At 39.1% G+C, this 16,341-nt stretch overlaps 1 long non-coding RNA gene across 3 annotated transcripts in view; it reads right to left on the reverse strand.

The window, feature by feature from the left end:
- The window catches only part of LOC135363842 (uncharacterized), a 478,080-nt gene that overhangs the window by 414,320 nt on the left and 47,419 nt on the right, over nucleotides 1–16,341 (reverse strand). For 2 of the 3 annotated variants that reach the window (XR_010410029.1, XR_010410027.1), the window contains exons 3-4: nucleotides 6,750–6,929; nucleotides 552–621 (exon numbers count right to left, since the gene is read on the reverse strand). This is a non-coding gene — a long non-coding RNA (uncharacterized LOC135363842). Of the gene's footprint in view, nucleotides 1–551; nucleotides 622–6,749; nucleotides 6,930–9,676; nucleotides 9,780–16,341 lie in introns of all 3 variants that reach the window. The other variant, XR_010410028.1, reaches the window with a different exon arrangement.

Here is a 16,341-nt window from a genome sequence, read left to right on the forward strand (position 1 = left end):
AATCCAGCACATTGCAATGAGGCCCTCTGCTGCCATTTTTTAATACTACACCAAAGAAGACTAATTTCCAGGCGTGTCTGTCTTTGCAGGGCCAATACTTCAACAAAGCTTTAAGGAAAAAATGACTTAAATCCTTCAACAAAATGTAGTCATTTACAAGATTTTTTAAAATCAAAGTGATTGATTCTGGGTAATGTTATTCTGAACACAGTGTCTGAGCCACATAAACTTCAGTTAAATCCCTTAGTGACAGCATTATTCATTTAAGAACAGATTTTCATTATTTATGTTCTATGTAAGTATTTCCAAAAGGAGACTATATTCATACCAAATGGTTTCTACAATGACAATAGTTCATCCAATACTATGGAAAAAATATTTTTAATTAGAAAGAAACTTGTGTCTCAAAAAGCCATTCCTAATAAATATCTCCACTTCCTGGGAAAAAAGTAATAAGCAGTCCGGAAAAATAACTCAAAAACTCATCTGAGACTAAACCCAATGCAATTTGACCATCATTTTTAAATTGCCAAGGCCAGAGGTGGACTTACTGGGAAGTGAATAAAACCTCACATGCAGGGTCTCTGGAGTGCTGGGAGTGGCCAGGAGCTGTGAAGTATTCTAGGTGAAAAGGAGAAACCAGGTGTCAATAAGGAAGCTTTTTAATGTAAGCATTTTTGGTAAATTGCCTCAAGACAACTTAGAAAAAAAGGGATTTGAACCTCCAAGTTCAAGTAACTTGTCATGATTCTTTTCCTATGTTTAATATGTCATTTTTTTAATGTTTATGGTTTTTTTTCTTCTTTTTTTCTTTTTTTTTGTAGTTTTAAATTTTATTATATTATGTTAGTCACCATACAATACATCATTAGTTTTTGATGTAGTGATCCACGATCCATTGTTTTCGTATAACACCCAGTGCTCCATGCAGTACATGTCCTCCTTAATACCCATCACCGGGCTAACCAATCCCCCCTCCCCCCTCCCCTCTAGAACCCTCAGTTTGTTTCTCAGGTCCATAGTCTCCCATGGTTCATCTCTCCCTCCAGTTCCCCCCCCCCCATTTTTCCCTTCCTTCTCCTAATGTCCTCCAAGTTATTCCTTATGTTCCACAAATAAGTGAAACCATATGATAATTGACTTTCTCTGCTTGACTTATTTCGCTTAGCATAATCTACCCCAGTCCCATCCATGTTGATGTAAAATTTGGGTATTCATCTTTTCTGATGGCTGAATAATATTCCATTGTATATATGGACCACATCTTCTTTATCCATTCATCTGTTGAAGGGCATCTCGGCTCTTACCACAGTTTGGCTATTGCCAACATTGCTGCTATGAACATTGGGGTGCATGTGGCCCTTCTTTTCACTACATCTGTGTCTTTGGGGTAAATACCCAGTAGTGCAATTGCTGGGTCATAGGGTAGCTCTATTTTTAAATTTTTGAGGAACCTCCACACTGTTTTCCAAAGTGGCTGTACAAACTTGCATTCCCACCAACAGTGTAAGAGGGTTCCCCTTTCTCCACAACCCCTCCAACATTTGTTGTTTCTTTCCCTGTCCATTTTGGCCATTCTCACTGGTGTAAGGTGGTATCTCAGTGTGCTTTTGATTTGGATTTCCCTGATGGCTAATGATGATGAACATTTTTTCATGTGTCTGTTAGCCATTTGTATGTCTTCTTCAGAGAAGTGTCTGTTCATTTCTTCTGCCCACTTTTTGACTTGATTGTTTTTTGGGTGTTGAATTTGAGAAGTTCTTTATAGATTTTGGATACCAGCCCTTTATCTGTAGTGTCATTTGCAACTATCTTCTCCCATTCTGTGGGCTGCCTCTTTGTTTTGTTGACTGTTTCCTTTGCTGTGCAGAAGCTTTTTATCTTGATGAAGTCCCAAAAGTTCATTTTTGCTTTTGTTTCACTAGCTTTTGGAGATGTATCTTGAAAGAAGTTGCTGTGGCCGATGTCAAAGAGGTTACTGCCTATGTTCTCCTCTAGGATTTTGATGGATTCCTGTCTCACATTGAGATCTTTCATCCACTTTGAGTTTATCTTTGTGTATGATGTTAGAGAATGGTCGAGTTTCATTCTTCTGCATGTGGCTGTCCAATTTTCCCAGCACCATTTATTGAAGAGACTGTCTTTTTTCCATTGCATGTTTTTCCTGCTTTGTCAAAGATTATTTGACCATAGAGTTGAGGGTCCATATCTGGATTCTCTATTCTGTTCCATTGGTCTGTATGTCTGTTTTTGTGCCAGTACCATGCTGTCTTGGTGATCACTGATTTGTAATATAGCTTGAAATCAGGCAACGTGATGCCCCCAGCTTTGTTTTTCTTTTTCAACATCTCCTTGGCGATTCGGGGTCTCTTCTGATTCCATACAAATTTTAGGATTGTTTGTTCCAGCACTTTGAAAAATGTCATTGGAATTTTGATCGGGATGGCATTGAAGGTATAGATTGCTCTGGGTAGCATAGACATTTTAACAATGTTTATTCTTCCGATCCATGAGCATGGGATATTTTTCCATCTTTTTGTGTCTTCTTCAATTTCTTTCATGAGTGTTTTGTAGTTCCTAGAGTATAGATCCTTTACCTCTTTGGTTAGGTTTATTCCGAGATATCTTATGGTTTTTGGTGCTATTGTAAATGGAATCGTTTCTTTAACTTCTCTTTCTACAGTTGCGTTGTTAATGTATAAGAAAGCAACTGATTTCCGTGCATTGATTTTGTATCCTGCCACATTACTGAATTGCTGGATGAGTTCTAGTAATTTGGGGGTGGAGTCTTTTGGGTTTTCCACATAAAGTGTCATGTCATCTGTGAAGAGAGGGAGTTTGACTTCTTTGCCAATTTGAATACCTTTTATTTCTTTTTGTTGTCTGATTGCTGTTGCTAGGACTTCTAGTACTATGTTGAACAACAGTGGTGAGAGTGGGCACCCTTGACGTGTTCCTGATCTTAAGGGAAAGGCTCTCAGCTTTTCCCCATTGAGGATGATATTCGCTGTGGGTTTTTCATAGATGGATTTTATGAACTTGAGGAATGTTCCCTCTATCCCTATACTCTGGAGAGTTTTAATCAGGAAAGTATGTTGTATTTTGTCAAATGTTTTTTCTGCATCAATTGAGAGGACCATATGGTTCTTCTCCCTCCTCTTATTAATGTGTTCTATCACATTGATTGATTTGCAAATGTTGAACCACCGTTGCATCCCGGGGATAAATCCCACTTGGTCGTGGTGGATGATCCTTTTAATGTATTGTTGGATCCTATTAGCTCGGATTTTGTTGAGGATTTTGGAATCCATATTCATCAGGGATATCGGTCTGAAATTCTCCTTTTTGATGGGGTCTTTGCCTGGTTTGGGGATTAAGGTAATGCTGGCCTCATAGAATGAGTTTGGAAGTTTTCCTTCTGTTTCTATTTTTTCAAACAGCTTCAGTAGAATAGGTATTATTTCTTCTTTGAATGTTTGGTAGAATTCCCCAGGGAATCCATCGGGCCCTGGACTCTTGTTTTTTGGGAGGTTTTTGATCACTGCTTCAATCTTGTTACTGGTTATTGGCCTATTCAGGTTGTCAATTTCTTCCTGTTTCAGTCTTGGCAGCTTATAGGTTTCCAGGAAGGCCTCCATTTCATCCAGATTGCCCAGTTTATTGGCATATAGTTGTTGATAATAATATCTAATAATTGTTTCTATTTCCTTGGTGTTAGTCATGATCTCTCCCCTTTCATTCATAATTTTATTAATTTGGGTCCTTTCTCTCTTCTTTTGGATAAGTCTGGCCAGTGGTTTATCAATCTTATTAATTCTTTCAAAGAACCAACTTCTAGTTTCGTTGATCTGATCTACTGTGTTTCTGGTTTCTAATTCATTGATTTCTGCTCTAATTTTAATTATTTCTCTTCTAATGCGTGGCTTAGGCATCGTTTGTTGCTTTTTCTCTAGTTCTTTAAGGTGTAGAGTTAGTTGGTGAATTTGGGATTTTTCTATTTTTTTGAGTGAGGCTTGGATGGCTATGTATTTCCACCTTAGGACCGCCTTTGCAGTATCCCACAGGTTTTGGACCGATGTGTTTTCATTCTCATTGATTTCCATGAATTGTTTAAGTTCTTCTTTGATTTCTTGGTTGACCCAAACATTCTTGAGCAGAGTGGTCTTTAGCTTCCAAGTGTTTAAATTTCTGCCAAATTTTTTCTTGTGATTGAGTTCCAGTTTTAGAGCATTGTGGTCTGAGGATATGCAGGGAATAATCTCAATCTTTTGGTATCAGTTGAGACCTGATTTGTGACCCCGTATATGGTCTATTCTGGACAAAGTTCCATGTGCGCTCGAGAAGAATGAGTATTCTGTTGTTTTAGGGTGGAATGTTCTGTAAATATCTATAAGGTCCATCTGGTCCTATGTATCATTCAAAGCTTTTGTTTCCTTGTTGATTTTCTGCTTAGATGATCTGTCCATTGCTGAGAGTGGAGTATTGAGGTCTCCTACAATTAACGTATTGTTATCAATATGGCTCTTTATTTTGGTTAACAGTTGGCTTATGTAGATGGCTGCTCCCATGTTGGGGGCATAGATATTTACAATTGTTAGATCTTCTTGTTGGATAGACCCTTTAAGAATGATATAGTGTCCTTCTGTGTCTCTAATTACAGACTTTAGTTTAAAATCTAATTTGTTTGATATAAGAATTGCTACCCCAGCTTTCTTTTGAGGTCCGCTGGCATGGAAGATAGATCTCCATCCCTTCACTTTCAGTCTGGATGTATCTTTAGGTTCAAAATGAGTCTCTTGTAGACAGCATATGGATGGGTCCTGTCTTTTTATCCAATCTGCAACCCTGTGCCGTTTTATGGGAGCGTTTAGGCCATTCACGTTGAGAGTGATTATTGAAAGATATGAATTAATTGTCATCATGTTGCCTGTGAAGACGTTGTTTTTATAGATTGTCCCTGTAAATTTCTGTTGTAGATTACTCTTGGGGTCTTTCTCCTTTTATAGAACCCCCCTTAATATTTCTTGCAGGGCCAGCTTAGTGGTCACATATTCTTTCAACTTCTGCCGGTCGTGGAAGCTCTGCATCTCTCCATCCATTCTAAATGAAAGCCTTGCTGGATAAAGTATTCTTGGCTGCATGTTCTTCTCATTTAGTACTCTGAATATGTCTTGCCAGGCCTTTCTGGCTTGCTAGGTCTCTGTGGATAGGTCTGACATTATTCTGATGTTCCTCCCTCTGTACATAAGGAATCTCTTCCCCCTAACTGCCCTTAAGATGGTTTCCTTGGTTCTAAGATTTGCAAGCTTTACTATTACATGCCAAGGTGTTGGCCTGTTTTCCTTGATCTTAGGAGGGGTCCTCTCTGCCTCTAGGACTCGAATGTTTGTTTCATTCCCCAGATTAGGGAAGTTCTCAGCTATGATTTGCTCAAATACATCTTCTAGCCCTCTCTCTCCACACCCTCTGGGATTCCAATTATTCTGACATTGGAACACTTCGTGGTGTCACTTATTTCTCTGATTCTATTTTCATGGATTCTGAGTTGTTTTTCCCTGGCCTCCTCTTTTCCCTTTTTATCTATTATACTGTCTTCCAGATCGCTTACTCTCTCTTCTGTCTCAGTTACCCTAGCTGTTAGATTATCTAGATTGGATTGGATCTCATTGATAGCATTTTTAAGTTCTGCCAATTCACCTTTTATTTCTGCCCTTAGAGACTCTATGTTGCCATTAATTGATTTCTCCATTCTAGCCATTGTCTTCACAATTGCTAGCCTGAATTCCATCTCTGACATCTTGGTTATGTCTGCATCCATTTGTAAATCTGCAGCATAAGTCATAATCTCTGAGTCTTTTCTGTTTGGGGGGCTCCTCCTCCTAGTCATTCTTTTGATGGGTGTTTGAGGGAATGTAGAGTCAAAATTATTGACCAGAACCCAAGCAAGATGCACCTGTTTTCTTGGGACCTTAGGGTTGCTGGCCTCTTGTTTTCCCAGCCTGTCTTCTGCGGGAAGGGCCTGCTGCGCTGTTACTCAGGAAACCCTGTTTGGGCAGAGTTGCCCTGCGCCCCTGTGGTGGGGGATGGGCTCAGTGGGAATCAGTCTTTGGGGCTTTTGTTCTCTGGCGCCTTTCCCTGGCAGCTTTCCGTGTCTCTTCTGCGAGTCAGAGCAGAAGAAACTGTTTCCAACCCCCTGCCTCAGAGCAGAGAGACCTCAGTCTGTTCTTCAGTGAGCTCTCCAGGCCACACTGTCTCCGTTTCTGTCCGTGCTGCTATAAACTACAGCGTCCTGGGTTGTGCGCCCCTCCGCAGCGCTCCCAGTCCTGCCTCCAGGTCGGGGCACGTCTCTGCCCTTTGTGCTTCTAAAACCACCAGCCGTTCCCAATTAGCATGGGTCCGTGACTCCGCCACTTGGGGTTTCCACCCCTGGGGGTTGTAGTTCACCGGCACGACCCCAGAGCACCAGGTTTCCATCTCGGAGGCTGCAGTTTGCGTGCGCACGATCGTCGCTCCGGTTTCTGTCTGGGGGGCTGCAGTTCGCGTGCGCTCAACCCCGCCGGTCTGGTTTTCCACCCCGGGGGCTGCCCTAAAATCCTTTCCCAACGCTACCGGTCTGCGAGTCTGTGCCCCGTCCACAGCGCCCGAGGCTGTCACTCACCAGTGGTGTAGGATCCCCACATCCAGGCACCCTCCCGCCTTCGTTTATCCTCCGATATCTGCCCGCAGGATCACAGCTCTCCGCTTCGTACCTCAAAACCAACTGCCTGCGATATTGTTTGTAGAGATCCGGATCTTCTTACATCTCAGGCTGGTTTCGTGGGTGCTCAGAGTGGTCTGGTAGTTAGTTATCCAGCTCAATTCCGAGGACCAATTGAAATAGGGTCCCCTACTCCTCCGCCATCTTTCCCCTCCTCTCCTCTTCTTTTTTTCTTAAAGATGGCCAGAAAAAAAAAAAGTGTAAGCTCACAACCCACAAAACCTGAATTTGCTTCTGGGTAGTATAATTTACTCAAAACAGTCCATAAAGAAAATGTTATTTTACATTTAACGGGAACAACTTATATTAATAGGAAAAAATGGTTTTAAAGGCAATTTTGAAAACAAGACTAAATAGGAGCTTAAAAAGGCACTGGTAAAAATATACAGTTTTTAAGGAAAAGAAAGAAGATTAATATCTGCCCAACAGTGAAGCTATCTAGCATTCAAAAATCTCTAGCTTTTGGTATCTATGTAGTGGTTAAGAGTACTGGCTATGGAATCAGGCAATCCTTGATTTCAATCCTGAATTCATCACTCTATAGCTAAGTCACCTTTAGCAAATTAATTGTGCCTTATAAATTTAGGCATTTAATAACCATCTGTTGAATAAATAGATGCATGCATCAACTCCACATGAAAACTTCAATTTAGCAAATACAGTAGTTCAGTTTACTGCCATTTAAAAGAAGAATGACTTGTTGCACAGATATCTGTTAGGGGAAAAATACTGGGCAAAAGGGGAAGAAGGAATACCAGAGTTCAAGCAAAGCATTTTTTGAAGATTTCTATTTGTATTTGATGAGATGGGAAAAGGCTTCCTGGAGCACGCCTTGGAAGATTGTTAGGATCCGACCTGGTTGACTGGGAAGGTGGAGCAGGCTGGAAGTATTTCAGGCTGAGGGAACAATACACTAAGCCAAGACCCAGAGACAAGAAAGTGGAGAGATCTAAGTATTCTGGGAAGTTAGCAGCCCTGTTAGCTTGAGGTTTAGAGAATTCAGGGGAGACTGGGCTGAAAACAAACCAGGGTCACATCACCACTTCAGTTAATAATGCTCCTTGTTCTGAGCATGCTCACAAAATTCTTTATCAGTGAAAGTCCACACAACCACTGTTATAAATTACATTTGGCTTCCTTTCATAGACAACGTCTTTAACTGATACAAAGAAATATGGCATTCAGGATAAATGTTTTTATTAAACTATAATTTTTTCAGTTCCAGATTTGAAAAGGTATTTTATTTTTTAGTTCACACTTTCATCCAAAACTGGACTATCTGTAACTTTTAAATACCAACTTCTCTCACACAGAAATCATCTGAATTTCAAAGGCTGATGTTAAAGCCATTCATTGGAAGATTGGAAGAGAAGGAAGCATAATGGACATTCGGTTAACTACATAAATTTTCTAGTAGGTTATTAGGAGGAAAACCATTCTCAAGGCAAATGTCATCAACAAAGATAAATGGATAAATGAAAGAAATGCCATTCTTGTTGGTATAGTACAAAAAGTAATGATGTTGGGTCAAACTTGTGTTTCAAATTGGCCTTGACCACTTGTCAGTACTGTGATCTTGGGCAATTCATCTAACTTCTCTATGCCTTAGTTTCTACTTCTGTAAAATAAGGACAATCACAATAATAAAATTTGCCTGTGGTATACTATGTTACTATCTGTCCATGGGAGGAGTATACATTTTCACACACACTGTCTTTGGACCTGGACATACAGCATGTTTTGTCCAATATAATGTGAAACTCGTCCCAACTTTTGCCTTTAGAATAACACACCCATAAGGAGGCTGCCCTTTCAGCCTGGATTCTAGAACGAAGAGGACACATACTGTTCTACATCTTCCATAAAATGTAAATGACTAATAAACTTTAATGTTGTAAGCCACTGAGATTTGGGAGTTGTTACTGTTGCAAAGCCAATTAATACACTGCACTACCCACCTCATGCATTTGTTATAAAGACTAAATAAAACAATATATTTTGAAACACTGTATAACCTTCTACGCCCTCCCATACCTTATACTCACTCCTTCTCTTACCTAGGTTGATGCAGATTAGAAAATTTAGGAACATTAACTTGCAATGTGTTCAGCTCCTATCCCATCTCCTTACCATACCTCATAAAATGAAATGATCTTGGGTTCTTTGTTATTTGTGATGTGGATTACCATGAGAATATTAAAGGGGGGATATATCCATAAAATGATACAGCTTTTCGTGTTAGTGCTTATCCCAATTCTTCTGATAAAGTGCTCAGAACCACTTAGGTCTGGTTTCTCTCTGTATTTTCATTAAATCTTACTTAAATCTTTGTGTAGCCAGAGTTTTACCAGAGCTTCTATGTGGAATCCTGTTTATACTTAAAGGATTCCATGGGTGGGGGGGGGGGGGATTGAAAAAGGATAGCTTTTAAAAAAAAAGACATTTCAATTTAACTAACAGAAAAACAAAAACAAAAAAACTTGATAAAACTCAATAAAGAAATGACTACAGAGATGGCAGAGAAAAAGCCTATGAGATGGTACCATGATTCACAATAAACCGTGTAGAGACAATGGCTAGGGAAGCGGGTGAGCCAATGATTGGGCCAGAAAACAAGAATATTTTTATTATTCAAACCCTTGGGACTCTCATTTTTGCATAATGAAGTTGAAAGAAGATGAGCTTCAAGTTACACAAGCCTAGGCAGCTTCAACCTTGGTACAGCTACAATCTCTACACAACCTTAGATCAGCTACATAATTTCATACGTACTTTCCTTACCAGTAAAGGGAAAAAACAGTTATTTTCCCTTACCCAGTTAGGAGGAATAAACAGCTACCTCACAGCATTGTGGTATTAAAGGGAATAAGGTGAGCAGAGCATCTACCATAGTACTTGAACAATAATAGCTTCTCAAACCTTCTCTCTTAGCTCTTTGCCATTAACTCCTCTTTTTTCCATTTTCTGAACCAATCTTCAGCAACACATGTGTAAATGCTTTTGCTCCCAGGTTGGGAATCTCCTATAGAGTAATAAAAGAAACTGTAATCTAACACATAAAGACAGAAGACATTTTATGCTTTAAAGCTAAGAGGTTTTTTTAAATATGCACGGATTTATATGTAGTTTTTTTCTCTTAATATAGTTACAGCTTTAATTGGTCATAAAACACAAGCACACATACACACACACATATACACACATCTGAAATATGTAGAAATAAAATGACACCTTTTCCAAATAAAGTTGCATCATCAGTTCTGTATTTCTCTGACTTCCAACTTTGAAACCCCTAGGAATTGTAAAAGAGAAAGCAAGACACTCACCCATCAAGAGGTCATACTGAGTGATTCCAAGGAACATTAGAAAACCTGTACTGAATCCAAATTTTTAACTGCCAGATTTTTAACTCCTGGCTACAGTTCCCATGTATGATATAATTTAGAAACTTACTTTAGGCACAGGATAATCACAGGACTTAAAACACTGTGTCCCTCAACACAAAATATTAATGGAAAATCCAGACAAGTCATAAATTGTTATAAAGAAATGAAAAAACAAAAAGAAATTTGCAAATGGCAGGGAGATCTTTATAAACTAAAGGGGGAAAAGAAGGAAGGATGGCTCCTTTATTAATGCATAGTTGAGTGGAACATCCAAAGTCCTTCACACCTTTCTCTTCTTTGAGCATCTTCTATACCAAGGATTCCCTAGGTCCATTATGAGATCTACTAGAAGGATAGAGCAGCCAAGTATGGTACTACTTTTCCAGTCAGAGATGAATCACAAAAATTCAGAAACCTACGTTTTTCACCCCAGTCTAGCAGTACCAGCATCACTACCCACAGCCCTTGCATACATACAGACTTGTTCATATGCATCTTTTATTTTTTTAAAGATTTTATTTATTTGACAGAGACAGACACAGCGAGAGAGGGAACACAAGCAGGGGGAGTGGGAGAGGGAGAAGCAGGCTTCCCGCAGAGCAGGGAGCCCGATGCAGGACTCGATCCCAGGACCCTGGGATCGTGACCTGAGCCGAAGGCAGACGCTTAATGACTGAGCCACCCAGGCACCCCTTCATATGCATCTTGATAAAAAAGTTCTCAAGTCTTCCCACTGCATTTCTTTGAACTCATTTGTTCATTGGTTTGAGATTCGACTCAGAAATTCTAGATAAATAAATCTCATCTTTACCTCTAAAATCCCATAGTCAATCTGTTATCCCTATTATAGAAAGAGAGGAGTAATACAACACAGGAAAAATTATCAAATCATACAAACCAATTTTCTTCTACCCCTACTAACAGCTAACCTTAAACATGTTCTGATACATAAACACCCAACTGGAAATGGCTGTTATTACTTCTTGCCTGGGGCTATCATGCCAGAATTAAATAGTGGAGAGATTAGGCCACAGTCACATTTCAGTATAGTTCATTCATACATTTATTTATTAAGCACCTACACCTACTACATTCCAAATAATGTTTTAGTTTCTGAGGTCATATCAGTGAACAAATAGATAAAAACTCCTACTATCATGGAATCTATACTGTGGTAGATGCAAATAAATAAAAGAAATAAGTAAATTAAATTATTTAGAAGATGATAATTGTTGTGATGAAAAATAACACATGAATGTAAGGTAGAGCCAACAAGAGCAGAGAATGGGAGAGAAAGAGGCAAGTCAAAAATGACTTCTTAATGTTTGGGCTGAACAACTAGGAGGAAGTTACCATAACCTGAGATGAGGAAGGTCTTGGCAGGGCCTATTTGGGGCCAGTCAAGATCAAGAGTTTGGTTTTGCATGTATTAAGTCTGAGATGCCTACAAGACACAGATATCTAAAAGGAAATGCTTATGGGGAGGCCTAAAAGACAGCAGTCATATTCAGTGGACTCCTCTATAATTATTTGGTTTTATCTACTTCCAAGAAGTCCTTTGATGGTCTCCTTTGTCCTTCAGCCCACCCTAAATACTTCCCCCTTTCCCCACTTTTAGGAGATTGAGATAGCACAGATACTTCAATATTTCTTCCATGCTTTGCTTAGGTAACTATTCAGCAACACTGAAAGCTAAAACATGGTAAGGGGCAAACAGAAAAATCTTACAGACTGAGTTATCCTGGAAATAACTTGGAATTTTAAAATCACATGCAAAAACTCTCTTGAAGTACACTGGAAAATCAGCTATGGCTAAAACACTGCCACTATTAAGACTGCCATTCAGTGTGAGAGATTTGCATAATGCATACTTTATAAGATCAAACCATTTCCTGTATTTATTATTAAACTAATGCATTTCAGCTGCTGTATCTTGTGGTTTACAAATCATCAGGAGCTTGGGACATTCATGCTCATGTGAAGAGCCAAAAAAGATGTCATTTCCCAAATTAAAAACTGATCTTATTAGGAACAAACAATATGATGAGCAAGGAAGCAAGCCACTAAACTAGCCTTGCCTATAGGTCTGTAAAGTTTCCACCAGGGCAAAGCTCCAACAAGGAGCAACAGAAAAACACCCTGTTTTAAATAAGATAACAATTCTAGCATTTGTGTGGGTAAAAATTTGTTCTAATATTCAAAACTTGAAGACACATGGTGTGGATCCTGCCTGCAATAGTATACATTTTAAATATGAAGAGTAAAAATATGTATAAGTTGGTGGAATCCTTGAGCACTGTCATTACATCTCAAGATAAGCAAAAGACTAACTTCCTCACACCTTTTACACTCCTTGATAAATGATACAGAGCAACTTCTTCTCAGGTTTTAAGTGGATTCCTGACTCCTTTGCTCCTCTATTTGAGGAAACTCCCATCTGAGTGAGGCTACCTACTGTTCCCAGCTGTTGCAGTTATATACTACTTAAGGCAGAACTCATTACAGGATAATGCAAGCAGTTTTTATAATTAGTCTCATCTCTGAAATGGCAAATCTTGGGGCCTGAACAATTTGTTGCAATTCTCAGACAACTATTATCTCCAGACAACCTCATTGTTTGTGATTAATGAGTCTATATTTTATTCCCTTCAAAATGAATGAGCATCACAATTGCCATTCTAATAGCCCTATAGTAGGGTACAGTGGCTAAAAGTTCAGTCTCTGAGGCCAGAGCTCCATTCCAGGCCTAGCTCTGCCTTTTCTGAGCTGGGGGACCTTTGACAAAGCTACATAACCTCTCTATGCCCCAGTTCCATTGTCTGTAAACTGAGGTCAGCAACAGAACCTACCAATTGACTACTGTATGGATCAAATAATAAATGACACTGGGCACTGTGACTAGTAAATAATAAATGCTCAATAAAAAGGCCCAACCTTAGTATTTGTGGAGCCTGGAGAGGAATATAAATGAAGTCTATTGTACTATGTGATGAGAAAACAGCAATTTTGAGTTGCTGCCTAGGTATTTTACAGTATGACAACCCTGCTCACACCTGGAGATTTAGATAAGGACATGAGCTTATGTTTCCCAACCCAAGTTCCCACTTTGCTCTCCCCAGGGCACCTTTTAAGAGATATATCTAGAAAAATGTTCCCAAAGCTGATGTCAGAGAAATTACTGCCTGTGCTCTCTTCCAGGATTTTTATGATTTCAGATCTCACATGTAGGTCTTTAATCCATCTTATTTTTGTGTATGGTGTTGCAAAGTAGTCCAGTTTCATTCTTTTAAATGTAGCTGTCCAGTTTTCCTAGCACCATTTATTGAAGACTGTCTTTTCCCCATTGGATACTCTTGCCTCCTTTGTCAGATTAATTCACCATAGAGTCATGGGTTTATTTCTGGGCTCTATTTTGTTTTATTGATCTATGTGTCTATTTTTGTGTCAGTACCATACTGTTTTTATTACTATAGCTTTGTAGTATATCTTGAAATCTGGAATTGTGATACCTCCAGCTTTGTTTTGCTTTCTCAAGATTGCTTTGGCTATTTGGGGTCTTTTGTGGTTCCACACAAATTTTAGTATTATTTGTTCTAGTCTTGAGACAAATGCTGTCAGTATTTTGATAGGGATTGCACCCTGTAGATTGCTTTAGGTAATATGGACATTTTAACGATATTAATTCTTCCAATCCATGGGCATGGAATATCTTTCCATTTGTTTGTGTCATCTTCAATTTCTTTCATCAGCATTTTACAGTTTTCAGAATTCAGCTCTTTTACCTCTTTGGTTAAATTTATTCCTAGGTATTTTATTCTCTTCGGTGCAATCATAAATGGAGTTGTTTTCTCAATTTCTCTTTATGCTACTTTATTATTAGTGTATAGAAATGCTACCAATTTCTGGGTGAATTTTGTATCCTATAACTTTACTGAACTCATTTATTACTTTTGGTAATTTTTTGGTGGCATCTTTAGGGTTTTCTATGTATAGTATCATGTTCTCTGCAAATAGTAATAGGTTAACTTCTTCTTTACCAATATGGATGCCTCTTATTTCTTTTTCTTATCTGGTTGCTATCAGTAGGACTTCTAGTACTATGTCGAATAAAAGTGGTGAGAGGGACATACTTTTCTTGTTCTGATCTTAGAGGAAAAGCTCTCAGTTTTTCACCACTGAGAATGATATTAGATGTGGGTTTCACATACAAGCTTTATTATGTTGAAGTATGTTCCCTTTAAACCCACTTTATTGACAGTTTTTATCATGAATGGGGGTCATACTTTGTCAAATGCTTTTACTGAATCTACTGAGATGATATGATTTTTACCCTTTGTTTTGTTGATATGATGTATCACATTGATTTGTGAATACCAAACCATCCTTGTGTCCCCAGAATAAATCCCCTATGATTGGTGAATGATCCTTTAATATAGTGTCAAATATAGTTTGCTAATATTTTGTGGAAGATTTTTGTATCTATGTCCATCAGGCATATTGGCCTGTAGTTTTTTGTTTTTGTTTTTTTGTGGTGTCTTTGTCTGGTTTTACTATCAGGGTAATGCTAGCTTCACAGAATGTATTTGGAAGCCTTCCTTACCAAACATTTGAAGAAGAATTAGTACTTATTCTCCTCAAACTATTCCCAGGGCACCTTTTAAAATAAACACTCAGAGTAGAGCCCATGAAAAGTTAGTGACTGCCATCCCAACTACCTTACAAGTAATAGGTGTTTGCTACCCTGCTCTCTATCTCATGCTTCCTCATGACCTAGGATGGAAGACTGCAATTACCCATGGCTCACTGTGCACTCTCCCCATTTCTGGTATCTCTAAGTAATAAATCTTGTGACTTTACTTTTCTTTGTGTGACTGTATTGAAATCGCACTTTCAATACAAATGACCCCAAGGTTTTCATTTCCCCAAGTAAGAGCTCAGATGCCGACAGAGCTACCTGCTGACCCCATGTGAGTGGCTTGTGCCTCTTCATTCACAAGGTCATAATCTGCATATTCTTAATTTAATACACCAGTTATAGGCCCCCAACACATACTGTCAAAAATATCTAAAGACAGACACTGGTCAAAGCAGTAAAGATAAATTTTACACAGAAACTATTATAACTAGGGGAAAGAGACTTCAGTGTAGAACTCAGCTCAATGCTGAATAAAAGAAAGGTAAGTAGGAATCTACAGCCAAAGAGTGAGATGAGGTGGTCAGTGGATGGAAAATTACCAAGAGGAAAAACACATCAGAATCTCACTAAACTGACTTAACAGAAATCGTGCTGAAGGTAGGCAAAGGTGATAAGAATGGGGAGATTCTCCATCAACTGACTTAGCAGGAATCTTGTTAAAGCTGGGCTATGCAGGTCTAGCAAGGACTGGGCCCCAAAGTCAAGGCCTAGTCAAGAAGAAGGCTAAACAGACACATGAAAAAGTGCTCAACATTGCTCAGCATCAGGGAAATCCAAATCAAAACCTCAATGAGATATCACCTCACAACAGTCAGAATGGCTAAAATTAACAAGTCAGGAAACAACAGATGTTGGCGGGGATGCAGAGAAAGGGGAACCCTCCTACACTGTTGGTGGGAATGAAAGCTGGTGCAGCCACTCTGGAAAACAGTATGGAGGTTCCTCAAAAAGTTGAAAATAGAGCTACCCTACGATCCAGCAATTGCACTACCCCAAAGATACAAATGTAGTGATCCGAAGGGGTATGTGCACCCCGATGTTTATAGCAGCAATGTCCACAATAGCCAAACTGTGGAAAGAGCCAAGATGTCCATCGACAGATGAATGGATAAAGAAGATGTGGTATATATATACAACGGAATATTATGCAGCCATCAAAAGGAATGAAATCTTCCCATTTGCAAAACCGTGGATAGAACTGGAGAGTGTTAGGCTGAGCAAAATAAGTCAACCAGAGAAAGACATGTATCATATGACCTCACAGATATGAGGAATTCTTAATCTCAGGAAACAAACTGAGGGTTGCTGGAGTGGTGGGGGGTGGGAGGGATGGGGCGGCTGGGTGATAGACATTGGGGAGGGTATGTGCTATGGTGAGCACTGTGAATTGTGCAAGACTGTTGAATCACAGATCTGTACCTCTGAAACAAATAATACATTATATCTTAAAAAAAGAAGAAGAAGAAGAAGATAGCTGGAGGGAAAAAATGAAGGGGGAGAAA

Source organism: Mirounga angustirostris, unplaced genomic scaffold (genome assembly GCF_029215605.1).
Source record: "Mirounga angustirostris isolate CCGP_5_RB_7025 unplaced genomic scaffold, mMirAng1.0.hap1 SCAF_3, whole genome shotgun sequence".
Classification (NCBI taxonomy): domain Eukaryota; kingdom Metazoa; phylum Chordata; class Mammalia; order Carnivora; family Phocidae; genus Mirounga; species Mirounga angustirostris.